Source organism: Dreissena polymorpha, chromosome 2 (assembly GCF_020536995.1).
Source record: "Dreissena polymorpha isolate Duluth1 chromosome 2, UMN_Dpol_1.0, whole genome shotgun sequence".
NCBI classification, from domain to species: Eukaryota; Metazoa; Mollusca; class Bivalvia; order Myida; family Dreissenidae; genus Dreissena; species Dreissena polymorpha.
This window is the reverse complement of record NC_068356.1, coordinates 82861552-82882689: the sequence shown is the minus strand read 5'-3', so window position 1 is coordinate 82882689 and position 21138 is coordinate 82861552. Positions and strand designations below refer to the sequence as shown.

Genomic DNA, 21138 nt, shown 5'->3' with positions numbered 1-21138 from the left:
TTAAAAAACACATGAAAGCGGGGGGGGGGGGGGGGGGGGGGGGGGGGGGGGGGGGGGGGGAGGGGGGTTTAATGTATCTACGATATGATGAAGTACTAAAATTGTCAATGTCTTTACTTTTGGTTCAAACAACACAATACATATTTTTAGCTCGTCTGTTTGTGGAGAAAACCCGAGGTATTGTCATAGCCAGCTCGTCGTGTCCGTCGTCGTGTCGTCCGTGTCGTGCTAAAACCTTTTCATTTTGTCAAGGTTTTGAACATTGGCTATAAACTCAAAGTGCTGCAACCTACAACTTTGAAACTTGTTATGTAGCTGCACCTTGATTAGTTCTACATGCCACACTCATTTTTGGGTCACTAGGTCAAAGGTCACTGTGACCTCTAAAAAAAAATTTCTGACAAGCTTTCATTTATTCACAACTGCACCCACAGCGGAGCCTGGCACCCGTTATGCGGTGCTCTTGTTATATCAAATCAATAAGGCTTATACTATATATTTATTTTTAAGCAAATCATAAGTTATAATTTTTTTATTGAAGAACATAATGTGATTGTCCTGCATTAACTATATATTATGGCTTAGTGGGCATAAACCAAGGTTTTATAGTATTGTCCGGCCGGGCAGGTAATATTGGAAAAGTCCAGATATACTAGGCAATAGTGGGTAATTCTGCAAAATAAATGATGTTGAGCAAATTCTTATTATACAATAAACTTTATTTGAACAAATAATACATAAATTAAATTTTTACAGTGAAACTGGTTTTACTAATTATGTGAATATATTTAACACATGGTAAATTGAAAATATGTGACAGGAATAATGTGACAGAGCACCATCAAAAGCCCTTTTGATAAAAGAGCACCAAAACCTTTTAACATTGTAGCCAGAGCAAAATTACCCAGTATTGCGCTCTTTTAGCAATGGCCTCGTACAGGAAAATCAACACGGAAAACCTATGGGCTGGGAAATCTTGCAAATGGTTTATTTTGTTATATTTCAGTGATGAACACAGCAGGAGAGGACATTACATAACTTTATTATTTCTGTTTAATAATGCCAAAAATAAGATACTTCTTGAAATAAAGTGTTAAATTTCATCTAGGCATACTTTTGCCCCACCCAAAGGCAATTAGTGTTATCTTCCCCAGTATGCAATTTCATAATCTAGTGGATATGCATCTGAAAAATGTGTAGCTCATGTTACAATAATGTTAATATGGGGCATGAGAGAGTGTATGTATGTTGATTTAGTTTATCCACCCAGCCTAAAATTGATAAAAGAACTGTTAGATACAGACATATTTCAGCGTGACTCGAAAGCTTTTACAATTATATGAAATCTAAGATATGATCATTGATTACTCTATAAATACTTTCCTTGGCAGTACCACCGATGTTCTATGTAAACAAACCCTGATTTGCTTTGCATCAGTTTACACATGATTTGAAATTAATTCAAAACAAATGTCTGGCTTAAATTGAAAACAAAAGGAATATGATAGCCTCATAAGAGAGGATTTTAATAAGATTCCATATTTGATTTCATATTGTCTGGGCAAATGAAAACAGTACAAATGTAACAAGGTTTATATAAGGTCTGTAAATTGTCCATTCACTTCTGAATAATTTAAAACTGCTGAGCTCACTTGTCTGTTAGAATTTGTGTAATTTATTTCAGCCTCTTTTCTGAAAGGACTTTTCAGTTTTGGGATAATATTAGTTGTTGTATTAAGTTTTAGGTTCACTATATAATTTAGATTTGAAACGGTAATTTGGAATACTTTTGGAAAAGCTGAATGAAATATTCTTTATAATCTTTCAAAATTGCTAATTTTGAGTGAACAGTGTAACAAGTGGTGACAACTTATTGAACAAATTAAATATCTTGATAAGAAGAACATTAAGAAAAGTGTTTTCTATTAAACATTTGGTGAGGAAATTTTTGTTTATAGCAAATTTCTAGAAAGGACCAGGGACAGAATAATAAGTTGTTATCATGATTTGTTTGGGACGATATTACAATGTATTAGGTAAGTGGAACAATACAATTTTACCAGTATTATGTTAGAGTTGTTTTGTGTTACATCAAAATATCCTTTGGTTTGAACACAAACTCATTGACGGAAAATTATTACAATATAGTGGTGAATATTAAACGCTTGCAAAAGCGCAATATAAATTTTTGTAAATCATCATGTATCTGTATGATTATTTCAATTCAGATTCTGGATATTACTGAGGTGTGAAACCTTTACATCATGCATTATCAAAAGCATTAATGTTTGAAAATATGCAGTCAGCAGGTGAAAATTCAATTACAAACATCATCACAACATAAATTCAAAAAAGCAGAAATGCAAATAGCAGATGAGCAGTTGTATAACCTGCAGTTGTAAGAAGTTATGAGAACTTCATTCATTCACTATGATGCTTTATAGACGTTCTGTCCTGCACAGAATCAATATTATTTGATCGATACGTAAACAGTTTAAGCTACACTTGTTTGTCTATTTTGGTCTGATTTTTGGTCAGATGGTGGTGTGTAGCCTAATGTATGGGTAATATTATAAGAGTCCAAATGAAAAGTAATTGAAAGAAATGCTGTAACAGCTACTTTCAGCAGTTTAGGGAGCTTTTCCTAATTACTCAGGTAAGACACTTAAGTTGTCAAGTGTCTTATCCCTCTGTTATTGAAATTTGGATTTAAAGTGCACAAAGTGTCAGAACAAATGTAATAAACTTTTGTCCAACAGTACTGGAATTTCGTTTTAAAAAATTGCTACAATATTGTGTGTGGTCTATGTACTTGTAAGTATTGACTTCTTATCAGATGTGATTTTGCTTTGTGGTTAAACATGTTATATACAAAGAACTGTATGGCTCTTTTTCAACATAATCAGAAAATCAAACTTTAGTGTACTTAGTATGTTATGGTATATGGCTTTAATATTCAATCTTTCCTGACAGTATTCTTTTATCAGATATTCAACTTCAGATTAACTTTGGGCACTGAAGCCTAAAGTAATTGTGATAAATTTAGGTTGTTTATCCATTAGATCCAGTGAGCCATGAATAATAACTTAATTGGTATTGGTGATTTAATAATTATTGTTAATGTTTAATTACACCTTTAGGAAATTAAAAATGAGTGGATTGCTAATGTTTTAATGATAACCTTCGTTTTTTCATTGATGATTTAAATACTTATTTTTATGCCCCCCTTCGAAGAAGAGGGGGTATATTGCTTTGCTCATGTCGGTCTGTCGGTCGGTCTGTCCGTCCACCAGGTGGTTGTCAGACGATAACTCAAGAACGCTTGGGCCTAGGATCATGAAACTTCATAGGTACATTGATCATGACTCGCAGATGACCCCTATTGATTTTGAGGTCACTAGGTCAAAGGTCAAGGTCACGGTGACCCGAAATAGTAAAATGGTTTTTGAATGATAACTCAAGAACACATACGCCTAGGATCATGAAACTTCATGGGTAGATTGATCATGACTCGAAGATGACCCCTATCGATTTTGAGGTCACTAGGTCAAAGGTCAAGGTCACGGTGACCCGAAATAGTAAAATGGTTTCCGGATGATAACCCAAGAATGCATACGCCTAGGATCATGAAACTTCATTGGTAGATTGATCATGACTCGCAGATGACCCCTATTGATTTTGAGGTCACTAGGTCAAAGGTCAAGGTCACAGTTACCCGAAATAGTAAAATGGTTTTCGGATGATAACTCAAGAACACATATGCCAAAGATTATGAAACTTGATAGGTAGATTGATCATGACTCGCAGATGACCCCTATTGATTTTGAGGTCACAAGGTCACGGTGACCCAAAATAGTAAAATGGTGTCCGGATGATAACTCAAGAATGCTTATGGCTAGGAGCATGAAACTTCATAGGTACATTGATCATGACTGGCAGATGACCCCTATTGAATTTCAGGTCACCAGGTCAAAGGTCAAGGTCACAGTGACAAAAAACATATTCACACAATATTCACACAATGGCTCTCACTACAACGGAGAGCCCATATGGGGGGCATGCATGTTTTACAAACAGCCCTTGTTTACATTAAATCCATGTTTATGAAATTAACAACTAGTAGAGTTCTTGTAAGTTTCAATGTTAACATAGGATCTCTTTCAGTCTTTTGCCATGCTTTTCTGACATCGTCTTTTTGTGTTAAAACTTAATTTTAAAAAAGTTACCACTCCAGAGGCAATTTGTTTGGTTCAATCTTGATGAAGCTTGGTTTGAATGTTTATATTGACAATATCTTGGTTAAGTTAAAATCTGGCACATGCATCCAAAAATTAAGTCACCAGGTCAGATCCTAGAACAACCTTATTACCAGAAAAGAGAACATATTGATGACTCAATCTTGACCTTAGCAATATATGAATGTAGGTCATGTATGTCATAAAGCCAGGTCACCAGGTCAAATCTTAGAGGGATGTGTAACCACTTTAAAGGCCACATTTGTAACTCAATCTTGATGAAACTTGATTTGAATAGTCATCTTGTCCATTTGAATCTGGGTCATATGCGTCCAAAACTAGGTCACCTGGTCGCTAAGTCAAATCTTTAAAAAATACTGTTACCTCTCTATTCCACTCTTGAGGCCACATTTATGACTCAATCTTGATGAAACTTGGTCCGAATGCTTATCTTGACTACATCAAGGCCATGTTTGAATCTAGGTCAAGTGGAGTCAAACACCCTGTCACCATGGCACATTTTGACAATTGGTGTACCTTTAACATATGAGCACCTCAGGGTAATTATGGCTCCTTTGTTTTAAGGTTGTATTGAATTAGCTTTTCCTTAAGTGTATGTCGTCTGCAAACTTTATATTAATCACAAAAATATTTTACATTCTGTAAGCAAATTAAGCAATAAATCACACAAACATGTCTTATGGTCTTCCTGGCAAATGAGTGCTAATAAGCATAAAATTACATTGTGAAATTTCATTAAATGCTAATATCCTGCAATTTGTTTGGTTCATAAGCCAAGTGTCATCATTTAAGGGCTTTGGTATTCCGTTTTTCAAAGTTTGCAACAGATTTGCATCAATTTTATATTTTATTTTTGACACAATAATGTATTCTAATATTCTTTGTAATTTCACTACTACTACTTTTTATGCTTCCCAAAAATTTTGGGGGAGCATATAGTTGCCGCTTCGTCTGTCCGTGTGTGTGTGTCCGTCCGTCCGTGCACAATTTTTGTCTGGGCTATTTCTCAGCAATTAATAACCGGAATTCAATTAAACTTTATGGGAAGCTTCACTACCAAGAGAAGATGTGCATATTATCAGCGGGTTCTGGTTGGATGATTTTTCACAGAGTTATGGCCCTTTGAAATTTTCTATAAACTGTACATATAGTGCAATTATTGTCCCCCAACTACTGTGCCCTCAAGACGTTTCCTTTTATCTGAATATATAGTGCAATATTGTGACAAAAAAACCTTTGTGGAGCATCACCTGTCTTCGACGGTTTCTTGTTACTAGTTATATATGCTTTGAGACTAATTACAATTTTTCTATAACTGCATTCAAACCTAAGTTCAACAAACTAAACCATTGTCATTTACCTGGTTACATGATAGTAATTGTGTTATAGTGTGAACGTCAATTGCTGACATTTTGTTGATTTATAATGATTAATACTTTCATCAGCAACATAAGCAAGTTACAAAATTAATGATTTCACTTTATATACCACACGCGTGTGCGCTGGTGTTAATAAATGGATATCAAAAGGTATTTATGTTTGCGTAACCTATTTCTGTGCATAATAATGAAATATTCATGCCATGTTGAAGAGTCAATGTGCCTTTTTTTCCCTTTTATCATATAACATAAATGTGTTGTTAGTCACAGCATGCTGCTGATATGGGCTGTGCTCTGTGAAAAGGGGGTTTAATGCATGTTCCGCTTGTATGTTATTTTTTGTTTAAAGAAAATCTCTTCTTAGCAAAAACCTAGTTTAGGCGGAAAGTGTTGTCCCTGATTAGCCTGTGCGGACTGCACAGGCTAATCTTAGACGCCATTTTAGGCACAGGCATTAAACCCCCTTTGCACAGAGCACAACCCATATGCATGCTGTGAGCTGTACAAAGATATTTGGAAGATTTTGCATGTCATTGCATAACCCTTTCCCATTAAAATACGTGTTTTGACAGGTTTGTAGTCCCTTAGAAAGTTAAATTTTATTAAAGACCTTTCTTACTAGATTCAAGTTTTAAAGGCTACATTTCCAACGCTTAGATACTGATGAGCAGCAAACAGCATAAAACCTGAACAGACTGCGAGTTACTGGCAGGCTGTTCTGGTTTTATGCTGTTTGCACATAACCACTTTCACTTTGCTTCTAAGTGTGAAAGGGTTAAACTGGGAATAGATTAAAATGTTAACAAGAAAAAGTGTAGCCAATTACATACCTCACATTTGTTTACAATTTTAGTGGAAGCAAACAACTTGTTTTTGGTCTTATTGATAACAGCTATCTCAGTGGGTAGAGGGCTAGACAACAAAGCCCAGGGTCCTGGGTTCCATTCCTGGCTCAGTCATATAAATTGTGTGTGGAGTATATTTACATTCTTTGTGTCATCAAAAATCTGATGGAAATTTTCAAAAAGTCTTAAAGTAAACTGTTTGAAGTTTCTACAGTATTGCAAGACACCAAATATTGTCTAAATGCTGATGGTTTTCAATATTGTACATGCCAGGTAGAGTACAGGTTTGGCCTTATTAGTATAACAAATGGACAGGTCGGTGCCCTGTGACAGCTGCTGGTGATGACCTGTGTTGGTGACACTGTGTGATCACAGGCTTAGCAGCCACATCCCATATATACCTGGCAGACATCAAACAGGGGGACAGATAAAATGTACATTAAGATTAGGTTTGAGTCATAATGTCTGTTTCCTTTGGTGTGGGTAGGGTTTATAGTTCAGACATTGGTTTAGGTATGGTATTTCATCTTTTTGTAAACTGTTTGTAAATTTTAGGGTTGACATTTGCTGTGTAGACACACTGGCAAATATCAGCTGCACTTGGATCTTTGGTCAAATCTCATTCTAAATTGTTTTTTTATTTTGTACTTTAATAAGACCATTAATAAATACTTTGAGTTGCATTTCACTGCTTGAATTTTATTAAATTGGTATAATAATTGTTCTCAGTGAAAAATACATAATATAAAATTGCTTATTCATGCTGACCATTCATAGATTATCCAGATATCCAAAATGTAGATGTCATTATCTTGATATCCACCTTATGTGGATGTGGATAGATGTCATGGAGGGATGAACTTGTCATGACCTACTGGCCATCTTGTTTAGTAGACACCTCCCGTAGTGCTTTTTTGTGCTGCTGCTTGCAGAGTTAATGGGATGATGGATTAAATGTAGGTTATTATCAGAGGGGGCGGTGGGTAGGACTAAATTGGACTCAAGGTCTGTACATACCATATAATTATGAATAAGGTTTTGTTTGTAAAGGGAGCTTAATGTACATTCATTGGCAGTGGTAAATGAAAGTTATTGTGAAAAATAAAGGGAATATTATACCGAAAGGTAAAAGTACTAAAATGTTTGTGTTAATGAAAACAGACTTGAAACTAATAACTGATGCATTTATTTTCTCACTATTCTTTCCCACACAGTTTTCTGAGGGCAAGCTAATAGTCCTACTTTCATTTAAGAGCCCTCCTTTTTCATTTTGACAAACAAACCTGTGCTTAAGTGTTTAAATTAGTATTTAACTGGCATTTCACACCTAGGACAGAATTCAGATTGGCTAATGTTATGTGGGTGGCTTAGACACAAGATTTAAACTGCTTTGGGTAAGTGGATTTAAACATATTGCCACACATGAACAAGCTTACTAATAGGCCTTTGGACTGGTGACTGGTATGCAACCTAAGGACTGGACATGAGTATCAACAGAACACAATTTAGCCTTGTTCCGGGAAAAATGGCATGGGTGTAAAGTGTGGTCCCAGATTAGCCTGTGCAGTCTGTACAGGCTACCAGTATTCAGGGATGACACTTTCAGCCTAAACTGGATTTTTGTTAAGAAGAGACACTGTCATTAAATGCAAAGTTATATTATATAAGTGGAAAGGTTGTCCATTATTAGCCTGTGCAGACTGCACAAGTAATCTGGTATGACACCTAACGCTTTGCATTAAGCCCCGGGGTTTTCCTGCATTAAGGCCCATATGTACTTAACGTGCATATGCAAGACTTCTTGTATTGACCTTTCTTCTTGATAACCTCTTACTTAGTATTGTAGAATTGTAGAGAATGGCCAGGATCTTGATATTACTAAAAAATGTACATTTATAAAAGAGGCATTTAATCAAGCCAGAGCTATTTCAAGATCATCTGCTATAATCTTAGTCATCTTAATTAAGATATAGAGAATATTTGGTTAATGTCTATGTTTACCTTTTAATTTATCCCCTGCCCGAGTCATGTTAGCCTTTCTGAAAGAGTAAGATAAATTCTGGTACACAAAGACTCTTTCTGTTTAATTGACCACATTAACTATTTTTATACCCCCATTACAATGGGTAATGGAGGCTATATAGGAGTCACTTTGTCAGTTGGTCAATCTGTATGTTCGGAAAATTTCACCTGATCTTCACCTAATGTGGTCAGAAGTTGTATCTAGATGATGTTTAGGTCAAGTTTGAATATGGGTCATGCCGGGTCAAAAATAAGGTCATGGGGTCACTTAGTGCGTATTAAACCGAAAGTTTGTCCGGACCATGACTATGTCATTTATCGTTAGATTTTAAAATGACCTGGTAAATTTGTTCACCATCATGGGACGGTGTGTCATGCGAAATTAGTACGTCGATATCTCCAAGGTCAAGGTCGCACTTGGAGTTGCCCATATATGAGCTTTTCCGGGCCATAATTTTGTCATTTATTGTGAGACTTTAAAATCTTTTGGCATATTTGTTCACCATCATTGGACGATGTGTCATGTGAAAGAATTACATCGATATCTCTTAGGTCAAGGTCACACTTTAATTTCAAAGGTCAAAAATAGCCACAAATGAGCTTGTCCAGGCTATAACTGTGTCGTTCACTGTGAGATTTTAAAATCATTTTGCACGTTTGTTCACCATCATTGGACGGTGTGTCATGCAAAAGAATTACATCGATATCTCTGAGGTCAAGGTCACACTTTGAGTTCAAAGGTAAAAAATGGCCATAAATGAGCTTGTCTGGGCCATAACTATGTCGTTCATTGTGAGATTTTAAAATCATTTGGCACATTTGTTCACCATCATTGGACAGTGTGTCGTGCGAAAGAATTACGTCGATATCTGCAAGGTCAATGTCACACTTTGAGTTCAAAGGTCAAAAATGGCCATAAATGATCTTGTCCAGGCCATAACTATGTCGTTCATTGTGAGATTTTAAAATCATTGGGCACATTTGTTTACCATCATTGGAGGTTGTGTCATGCAAAAGAATTATGTCGATATCTGCAAGGTCAAGTTCACACTTTGAGTTCAAAGGTTAAAAATGGCCATAAATGATCTTGTCCAGGCCATAACTATGTCATTCATTGTGAGAATTTAAAATTACTCGGTGCATTTGTTCACAATCATTGGAGGGTGTGTCATGCGAAAGAATTACGTCGATTTCACCAAGGTCAAGGTCACACTTTTAGTTCAAAGGTAAAAATGGCCATAAATGATCTTGTCCTGGCCATAACTACATGTATGTCATTCATTGTGAGATTTTTCAATTACTCGGTTCATTTGTTTACAATCGTTCAACAGTGTCTCATGCGAAAGAATTACTTCGATATCTCCAAGGTCAAGGTCACACTTAGAGTTCAAATGTCAAAAATGGCCATAAATGAGCTTGTCCGGGCCATAACTATGTCATTCATTGTGAGATTTTAAAATGACTCTGTACATTAATTTTGTTTACCGTCATTGGACGGCGTGTCATGCTAAAGAATTCAAGAGGTCAAAGGTCAAAATGGCCATAAATGATAATGGCATAATAATTCTTAAAAATCGCCATAAATTAGCTTCTCTTGTTTTGGGAAGACAGCATGCAAAATATTCTGTGTCAATGCAGCATGTGGGGGGGGTATACATCACGTGTGTGACAAAGCTCTAGTTTGTTATGAAACAAATTAGCCTGCATCATCTTTTATTTAAAGCTTGGGTTGTTATGGATTTGTGCTAAAGTACCAGCAATGAGGACCGCATGTGATTGGAGTCAACTTTCCTTGCACAAAGCTCTTGCCATTGTAAAGGTCATAAACTCTCTGGTTTTGATGTACAACTGTTTGTAATGTTGTTATATTAACTGAACATAATTGCTCATGGCTGTTGCCAGATTGCCCAGGCAGCGAGTGCTGTAATATGTCTGTTATGGAGAATGAGTAGAAGTGATGGCATGCTTTGTTTTCTCCCCACAAAAAATGTTGAAGCTATCAGTTAGGGCCCTGTTGTGTTGAAGATAGAGGAGATATAAAAAATGCAAGAAATATCATGTTACCTTAAGAATGATTCGTTTTGTTGTGTGTTGTTCAAGTTTGTGTCTTCTCAAATTTTTTTTAAGACTCCCATGGTGGGCCTGTTTATCTGTTGTATGAACAGTTAAATGATAAAAGCCTTCCCTGAGTGTTTCCCCTGTCTGCCATTATTGCCAATTAAAAGCTGACAAAATGCAAGTGAAAGCCCATAGGGGTTCATCAAGCTGCAGATGTTCATGGTGAATGGGCCGTGCTCTGTGAAAAAGGGGTATAATGCATGTGCGTAAAGTGTCGTCCCAGATTAGCCTGTGAAGTCTGCACATGCTAATCAGGGACGCCACTTTCCGCCTTAACTAGATTTTCTAAGAAGAGACTTTCTTGAAAAGAAAAATATCATAAAAGTCGAAAGTGTTGTCCCTGATTAGCCTGTGTGGACTGCCTCCTTTATTAATACAACAGGAAAGCTAATGTTTTTGTTGTATTGTTTGTATAAATGTTTCTGTTGTAAGGCTTTGATCTTTGATTGAATGAAAAGTATTTCACTAAAAAAATCCTAAGTAACCATTGCTATCTTCTGTGCACATTGATGAATTGATAACACACTCTGTTCCTGCAGCATATTGATAGACAAATTGAAAGATGCATCATGAGATAAAGGTGCAATATCAGCCATCAAAAAGATAACCAAAGCTTCTCTTGTTTGCTGTTACAACTTAAATGCAAGGATCTTATCTATGAACAACTAATTAAAATTGCAAGTACATATTTTTAGGATTTCTCAGTTTGTTTTGATAACTTACTTTTTGTTTAAATTCAATGGCACACTTTCACAATTATTGTTACTTAATTGGTATAAATTATTGTAGAAAATATGTGATGACAGATAGAACTGATGTTTTCTGAATGATTAAACATTTATAAAAGCTCTTGTAATTATATAATTAAAACATAAAAACTTCATGTTTAGCACAATCTAGATGTTTTCCGAATGGTGAAACATTTATAATAGCTCTGGTTATGTAACAACTGAAACATAAATATTTCATGTTAAACATGATCTAGAGGTTCCAGTGATTTGTCTTTGATCTGTAATCATCATATATAATTATTTACCGTTTATCGGGAGTCAAAATAACATGCAGTAGGATTATAATAAAATGATTTAATCTTGGTACAATGCATTTAAGAAGTCCCACAAATTGTGATTTCATCTCCTCTTCAAGTTAGGGGTAGATCTTGTTGAAACTTATGCACTTTAATGACTTTAATGTGGTGCTGATCAAAAAAGAAACACATTTTTGGCTGCTGAAAATTTTGGCAGAATTATGGCCCTTTGTTTGCTTATGCAATATTGAATTTCTAGTCCAAAAAATAGTGTTTTCAGCTCCTTTTTAACAACTGGGTGGAAGTCAATCAAATGTTCACAGTTGAATGAACCTAATGTGTAGATATTTGGAAAGAAAAAATTTGGGCATGGACAATTTTTGCTAGAATGATTGCTCTTTGGCTGTTTTTTTCCACTTTATAACATACAGTTCACACATTTAGTGTTTTCAGCGCCACTTTAAATACTAGGTGGATCTTGTTCAAATAGTCACATTTAAATGACCTTAATGTGTACACAATTGTAAGCAAGGAGTTTGGGCTGATAATGGATATTGCTAAATTCTGGCCTTTAGTTGTTTTGTCTATTGCGCTCGAAAGTGCCCTTATGACAAAATACTGCGCGTCCAAAGTGCCCTTTTGACAAAAGAGCCCCCCCCTGCCCTTTTCAAATCCTAGCTGGAGCACTGGATATAATATGTTGTAGATTTGTTTGTGTCCAAACATGTTTTGTGGGTACATCATCATACTTTTGTGTACTGCTAAGAGCAGTGCATGAGCAGGGCTTGGCAGTAATGAAGCTAAGGGATTTATTTGCCCCTCCCTGTTGTACTAGCCATCAAACCTAAATGATGTGCTATTGGTTTACTGCAATTTAATTAACTTGCTGTATTCATAATGTCTGCTATAAGGGGTTGTATTTCACTCCAGTAGACAAGAACATTTGTGACATTTTACTTTTCAAATATTTATCAGATGGGACCATATTATTTTGAAGTCATCTCTAACTGTTCCTTAAACTGCAAAATATATAATTTTCTGATAAAACAGTTTCCTGAGGTTACTTTAAATATTGTTTGTGTAAAAGTCACAAGATGTGAGATTACACACAACTGTTAATTTGTAATGCTTATTATGAGTAAATGAAAAAATAAAAATAAACCATGGCAGTTTTGTATGAAGTGTCTATTGTTTGGAACTGGAATTATTATTTGCAAGTTTTATACAAAGCAATAATTGTGCATGTTAGTCAATTATGCCGACTATTAATGATCAAGTGTGCCATTTCAGGGAAGGTGGAAAAACATCTTTTAAAAATGGGGTTCTAATCAAGACTTTGAATTTGAATAAAAAAATACATGCAGGCAAAAAGGTCACGGTGAAATATTAATAAGGGGCTGGTTTTTAGCTCTTCTATTTTTTGAAAAAAAATTGTGACCTATTGTCATCACCTTGGTGTTGGCGTCGGCGTCCGGTGAAGTTTTGCGTTTAGGTCCACTTTTCTCATAAAGTATCAATGCTATTGCATTTAAACTTGGTACACTACTTACTATCATGAGGGGACTGGTCAGGCAAAGTAAGATAACTCTGGCGTGCTTTTTGACAGAATTATGTACCCTTTTTATGTCCCCCACTATAGTAGTGGGAGACATATTGTTTTTGCCCTGTCTGTCTGTTGGTCTGTTTGCGCCAACTTTAACATTTTGCAATAACTTTTGCTATATTGAAGATAGCAACTTCATATTTGGCATGCAGGTGTATCTCATGAAGCTGCACATTTTGAGTGGTGAAAGGTCAAGGTCAAGGTCATCCTTCAAGGTCAGAGGTCAAATATATGTGGCATAAATCGCTCATTTTATGAATACTTTTGCAATATTGAAGATAGCAACTTGATATTTGGCATGCATGTGTATCTTATGGAGCTGCACATTTTGAGTGGTGAAAGGTCAAGGTCAAGGTCATTCTTCAAGGTCAGAGGTCAAATATATGTGGCCCAAATCGCTAATTTTATAAATACTTTTGCAATATTGAAGATAGCAACTTGATATTTGGCATGCATGTGTATCTCATGGAGCTGCACATTTTGAGTGGTGAATGGTCAAGGTCAAGGTCATCCTTCAAGGTCAGAGGTCACATATATGTGGCCCAAATCGCTTATTTTATGAATACTTTTGCAATATTGAAGATAGCAACTTGATATTTGGCATGCATGTGTATCTCATGGAGCTGCACATTTTGAGTGGTGAAAGGTCAAGGTCAAGGTCATCCTTCACAAGGTCAAGGTCATCCTTCACAAGGTCAAGGTCATATATAGGGGGACATTGTGTTTCACAAACACATCTTGTTATACTTAGAAAATTGAAAAATTTGGTTAAGTTTTGTGTTTAGGTCCATTTTATTACTTAAGTAACAAAGCTATTGCTTTCATACTTGCAACACTTACTATCATAAGGGGACTGTGCAGGCAAAGTTATGTAACTCTGACTAGCATTTTGACAGAATTATGTGCCCTTTTTATACTTAGAAAATTGAAAATTTTGGTTAAGTTTTGTGTTTAGGTCCATTTTATTACTTAAGTATCAAAGCTACTGCTTTCATACTTGCAACACTTACTAACTATCATATGGGGACTGTGCAGGCAAAGTTATGTAACTCTGACTGGCATTTTGACAGAATTATGTGCCCTTTTTATACTTAGGAAATTGAAAATTTGGTTAAGTTTTGTGTTTAGGTCCACTTTATTCCTTATTAAAGTATCAAAGCTTTTGCTTTCATACTTGCAACACTTACTAACTATGATAAGGGGACTGTGCAGGCAAAGTTATGTAACTCTGACCGGCATTTGACGGTATTATGGGCCCTTTATACTTAGAAAATTGAAAATTTGGTTAAGTTTTGTGTCCACTTTACCCCTAAAGTATCATAGATATTGCTTTCATACTTAAAACACTCACAAACTATCATAAGGGGACAGTAAAGGACAAGTTGCATAACTCTGGTGGTCATTTTTACAGAATTATGGCCCTTTTTTGACTTAGTAACTTTGAATATATGGTAAAATTTTGTGTTTAGATCCACTTTACTTCTAAAGTATCAAGGCTATTGCTTTCAAACTTCAAATACTTTCATTCTATCATGAGGGTACTGTACCTGGCAAGTTGAATTTTACATTGACCTTTGAATGACCTTGACTCTCAAGGTCAAATTATTAAATTTTGCTAAAATTGCCATAACTTCTTTATTTATGATTAGATTTGATTGATACTTTGACAAAACAACTCTTAACTAACATACCACAATAGACTCCACCCAAACCATGGTCCAAGCCCCCCCCCCACCCGAATCCCCTCCCCCCAAATATTATTTTTTTCTTAAAGATCATCTAATAAATGACCACCACACCCTAACACTATACCCCCCCCCCCCTCCCAACCCAACCCCCTCCCCAATTTTTTTTAAACCTGTTAAAAAAACACAAATATGTTTTGTATTATTTTATTTTTGAAATACTGTCCAACCATTCCACCCAAGAATCCTCCCCACCCCCTAAAAAAATTGCATTTTTTTTGGCTTTTTTGGAAGAAAATGTAATGAATGACCACACCCCCACACTATACACCCCCCCCCCCCTCCACTCCACCCCTCCTTCCTTTGTGATTGAAATTGAGATAGGTCCCTTCACCTTTAAAAAGAAAAATAGATGAGCGGTCTGCACCCACAAGGCGGTGCTCTTGTTTAATCTCCCCTCTTGCAGCCTTAAAGCAAGGGAGGTAATTAAGGAATGCCCAAAGTCTGTAAGTCTGTGTGTAATTGTTTTTCGTGTCTGTTTCATATCCCCTATACCTGTCCTAGTAAAGGATTTTCATATAAATTGTCATTGAGAGGATGTTCATAAGTCAGGTGTCAATCATTCTGGCTTCAAAGTCAAAACAATCTTGAGTCTGAAATTATCAGAATTGTCCAGTATCTAAATTGTGTTGGCTGTTCTTTTCATTTTAAACTTTTGTAATGTATTTACAGTTAGTAAATTATCATTCTATGTATTTTATTAATGTTGTGTTATAAAGTGTTGAACAAATCATTTGAAAAATGAATATTACAAAGTTTTTCTTCCTTTTCAGCAATAGGACATTGAAAGGAACATTCAGTTTTTATTAACTTATCATCATGATATAGAATAAAAAAGAGATTCATATCAATCTTTATATGTTCAACCTTTATGCATAATAATTTGCCTGTATTAACAGTGTACAAAAATGATAATTTACGATTTCCTTGTGACATGGTATGTGGTTTTGACAAGATAAACTGAATAAGTTACTGTGTTACCAATCTTTACTCCCTGAATAGCACATTTGAGATGCCATATTTAAGCCTGCTAGTACAGAAAGATGTTGACTATGTTATCTTTTCAATTAATAAAGTGTACCCTTCCTAATTCTATGAAGTGTTTTAACATGATTCAAACTTAGATTCTCCTTCTTTTTTAACAATTCATCAATAGCTTTAGGTTACCTTATTGTTTATTTGTGGTCATAAACTTTTTGGCAGTTTAATTCAACTTTGTCTGTGGTAAATGTAATTATACACTCTGTAATCTTCATTTTTAGCTCGACTATTATATATAAAATATATAAATATATATAAAATATATATAGTGGAGCTATCCTAGTCTCAACCCGGCGTCGGCGTTAGCGTCTGCGTTAGCGTTAGCGTGCCAATATTAAAGTTTTCGTACTACCCCAAATATTTTCTTTGTCCCTTGACGTTTTGCTTTCATATTTTGCATACTCATTTACCAACATGACCCCAACCTATAAACAACTCTATCAAGCATTTTGTCATAATTATGGCCCCTTTTCCACTTAGAATAATTATATGCAGCAAATGTTAAAGTTTGCGTACTACGCCAACTACATGTATTTTCAATGTCCCTTGACATATTGCTTTCATATTTCGCATGCTTGTTAACCATCATGACCCCAACTTATAAACAAGAGCAGACCACTGTATCAAGCATTTTGACATACTTATGGCCCCTTTTACACTTATATAATTGAACATTTTGCTTAAATTGCCATAAATTCTTTATTTGTGATCACATTTTATTATTACTTTAACAAAACAACACTTACCTGAATACCACAATGGATTCCAACCAAACAATACCCCACGCCCCTACCCAGAATCCCTCCCCCCAACCCGGCCTTCCCCCCCCCCCCCCCCCCCATTTTTTTTTTTTTTAAACATCATCTAATGTCAAAGTACCAAGAACTGGCAGACATGTGCAGGGAGAGAGGGTACACCACCTGGATCTTCCCTGTAGAAGTAGGATGTAGGGGCTTCCCTGCAAAATCTGTGTGGAAAGCGCTAGGAGCTTTGGGCATCAAAGGCAGCACTAGGAAAAGCTCTGTACGGGCCCTTGGCAAGGCGGCAAAGAGGGCGTCCAGTTGGCTGTGGCTAGGACGCAATGAAACGACATGGAAGCCATCACAGACGAGCAGTGCTTGATCACCACTGCTGCCCCGCCATCAAGAGGGTGTTCCGAGATAAGGGGCGAAACACCTGATGACTGATGGGAACTCGCCTGATGACGTCTGTGTTACGCAGTAACCACTGTATTACTCAACATAATAAATTACCACACCCCGCATTATACCCCCCTACCCCCCCCCCCACCCTCCCCCCCAATTTTTTTTTTAAACATCATCTAATAAATTACCCCACCCCACATTATTCCCCCCTCTTCCCCCTCCCCCCTCCCTTCCCCCCCCCCCAATTTTTTTTTTTTTTTCCATTTTTTATTTTTGAAAGATCGTCTAATTATATATAAATTATTGAATATGAACAATTTCACCATGATGGCTTACGTTATACTGTCAAGCACTCGAATAGTCGAGCGAGCTGTCCTCTGATAGCTCTTGTTTTCATCACTGTTAACAGCCTCATCATCATTATTGATGAAATTATTGGTACTTGTATCTTAATTGCTGTTGTTATTATATTATTAGCTCCACTGGCCAGAGGCCAACGGGGCTTATGTCATGGTCCTGTGTCTGTCGTGCGTCCGTGCGTGCGTTAACTTTTCCTTAAAACATCTTCTTCTCCTAAACTACTGGTCCAATTCTGATAAAATTTCTCAGGAATGTTACTTAGGTGAACCTCTTTCAAATTTGTTCAAATTATGTCCCTGGGGTCAAATTTGACCCTGCCCAGGGGGTCACAAAAATGAAAATTTGCTTATATAAGGCCTGTTTTGTGAAAACTTTCAAAATCTTCTCGCCCATAACAATTGGGCCTAGGGCTATCCAATTTGGTATGTAGAGACATCTAATAGTCCTTTACCAAATTTCTTCAAATTATGCCCCTGGGGTCAAATTTGACCCTGCCCTGGGGGTCACAAAATTGAACATCTGCTTATATAGGGTCTATTTTGTGAAAACTTAAAAAAAAATCTTGTCCATAACCATTGGGCCTAGGGCTATCAAATTTGGTATGTGGAGACATCTAATAGTCCTCTACCAAATTTCTTCAAATTATGACCCTGGGGTCAAATATGACCCTGCCCCGGGGGTCACAAAGTTGAACATATGCTTATATAAGGCCTATTTTGTGAAAGCTTAAAAAATTCTGTCGTCCATAACCATTGGGCCTAGGGCTATTAAATTTGGTATGTAGTGACATCTTATAGTTCTCTACCAAGTTTGTTCAAAGAATGCCCCTGGGGTCAAATTTGACCCTGCCCCGAGGGTCACAAAATTTAACATATGCTTATATAATGCCTATTTTGTGAAAACATTAAAAATCTTCTTGTCCATAACTGTATGGCATAGGGCTACCAAAATAGGTATGTAGTGACATGTAATAGTTCTCTTCTTAGTTTGTTCAAATTATGCCCCTAGGGTCAAATTTGACCCTGCCCCGGGGGTCACAAAATTGAATATATTCCTGTACGAAAATTCTTTGCAGATTCTGTACTGAGTCTGTACAAAATCTGCCCAGAATCAAGACAGAATTCATTTATTCTGTACAAAGAGGACACAGACCCAGAATCTGCCTGGAAAACTGTACTGATTTTTTAAGCAGAATTACAATAAAGCAGAATTTCATCTGTACATATTACTATACCAAACAGAATTTTTATACTTTTCATTTTTATAAGACAGATTTTTAGCACTCTGCATTTTAGCAAGACAGAATTTTGGTACTTGGCAGTATTAAGCAAGGCAGAATATTGGACTTAGAAAACTATTGAAACAAAATTTCAAAATGGGACTTAGATAATTAAAAAAAATAGACTTCTGATTCAAGTTTCCAAATGTTTATTATGAGAAACATTTTCCCTGTACAAGAAAAACAATATTTATGTTCAGTTCAATTTATACAATAATTGCCATTCATGTATATATTACATGTCATAATATTAAAATATGTGAGTATGTAATGATAATTTACCTTTTAACACTTAAAGTACATGTAGATCTACTATAATCATAAAATATCTTTGAATTAAGGTTCTTACAGTAAACTTGATTTAGGGTTGAATACAAATTGAAAATTGTTTTTCAATTCCCCCTCCCCCCCCCCCCCCCCCCCCTGACTTATGAAAACTGCTTTGCTTTAATGGTAGTATATATGTATTTCCACTGGGGTTAAATGTTTAGTTTGCCTTCCTCTGACTCTATCTATGAAAAATTGTAATGTCAGTGCTTGTATACACCTCTGTAACAGTTCACTTGAAAATAATCATAAACCCCTAACAAACAAATCCTGCACCCTTGATACTTGTAATGTGAAACTGGGGCTATCTTTACTGGCTTGCTGGAATGTGTATAATCTCTTTTGATTGGTTGGAAGCCAAATTTGAACGAGTAAACATAGATCCATGCAGGACCTGAAATGTTGTTTCAAAGCAATGTTGGGACTTTTGAAGTTTTAACAATTTCCTGAAATAATTTGATGGACATTCTTAAACAATTAATTAGAATGTGGAAATCAACATTTTGTGTGTTAACAAGTCTCTAAAAGAGGAATTCAGTGAGTTATGAAGCGGCCCTTTTGGAAATGCTTTGAACTGTTAAACAGGTTTGTATTTTTTTCTTTACATTGTTTTCTTATAATGTTATGTTTAATTTAATGATATAATTTAACAGTTACAAAGATCTGTTTTGGTGGGTGATTAACATTTTAAATAAATGATGCAACCAATTATCTTTGCAGTAAGTTCACATAAAAGACATAAGTCAGTCAAAGGTATCTCTATCTTACAAAACCAACATTTAGTTGTAACAATCAATTGCCTAATCAGTGACCAAATGAAAGGGCAATGCAACCAATACTTAGATTTATTTATGAATAACTACTCTGCCACAAAATGTAAAGCCTTTTTTTTAATTACATATTTATGAAAGCTATGATTGTTATCACTTAAAAGGTGTTGCATTATTTAAGTTGTAATTTTAGTAGATCCCATATGATCACTTAATTCAGATTGGCTAAAAAAAGTAATTTTTAAATAGTAAATTGTATTTTTTTTTGCTTTCAGCGATTTTCAAAAAAGATTGTGAAGCAACTTACCCATGACAACGACCTCAGAAGTGCAGTCACAGAGTAATGGTGCTGTTATCACTTAAAAGGTGTGAAGCAAAAACTTAATATAATGGGGTTTGTAACTAAATCAACATTACAAATTCTCTTTTTATAAAACACCCTATGAAATGACCTACATCTGAAAAAATGTCAAATTTATTTTATAATGTGAAAAGCAAAATAAAAAGAGAAGCAAGTTGGTGAACCATGTTGCGTTATTTAAGTTGTAATTTTAGTAGATCCCATATGATCATTTCATTCAGATTGACTAAACAAAATGATTTAAAAATTGTTATGTGTACTTTTTGCTTTCAGCAACCATCAAAAAAGATTGTGTAGCAACTTTCCCCTGACAACAACCACTGGCTCAGTTAAGTGCAGTCACAGAGTGATGGTACCTCACCAGGGTCAAGTTCAGGCAAATGAAGATCTCTAAAATGGATTTTCATCTCAATATAATAACTGTAATTTCTTAAAACATAAACTTACTTTATTTACTGTGTTTTTATGTCATATAACAGTGATACAATAATGTGTGTTGTATATAGGAATTTATTTCTTAACGGGATGTGTAAGAGTAAATTATTTTATTTTATTGACTGTCAGTATTTGTTACTTTCTTATATAAATATATACATGTCATAATATCATTAAATAAAAATGTTTAATATTTACAGTCTATATATTTTACTTTACATTTTGCTTCATTTTTCTGTACAGAATTTTTTGTGTGTACAGATTTTATTTTGTGTACAGATTTTATTTTGCACAGAATCCCATTCTCACATTTTGGTTCACCCCACATTTAATTCTGCCCAGATTTTTTTCTGCCCCTAAAAAATTCTGCTTAATTAAAATAATTCGTAAAATTTGTACAGAATTCGTTCTTTGTTTATATTGAA

General features: G+C 35.4%; 1 protein-coding gene and 1 long non-coding RNA gene across 10 annotated transcripts in view; both read left to right on the top strand.

Moving 5' to 3' along the window:
- Positions 1 to 21138, top strand: part of LOC127867827 (pleckstrin homology-like domain family B member 2) — a 125514-nt gene that overhangs the window by 7825 nt on the left and 96551 nt on the right. Inside the window, exon 1 of one of the 9 annotated variants that reach the window (XM_052409310.1) lies at positions 2614 to 2814. The exons of the other annotated variants lie outside the window; for them this stretch is intronic. The gene's annotated coding sequence lies outside the window, so the exon portion shown is untranslated. Of the gene's footprint in view, positions 1 to 2613; positions 2815 to 21138 lie in introns of those variants that run through there. 9 annotated transcript variants of the gene reach the window in all.
- Positions 19336 to 20831, top strand: LOC127867829 (uncharacterized). The gene is made up of 3 exons (XR_008043672.1): positions 19336 to 19732; positions 20193 to 20283; positions 20552 to 20831. It is a non-coding gene; the product is annotated as an uncharacterized LOC127867829 (long non-coding RNA).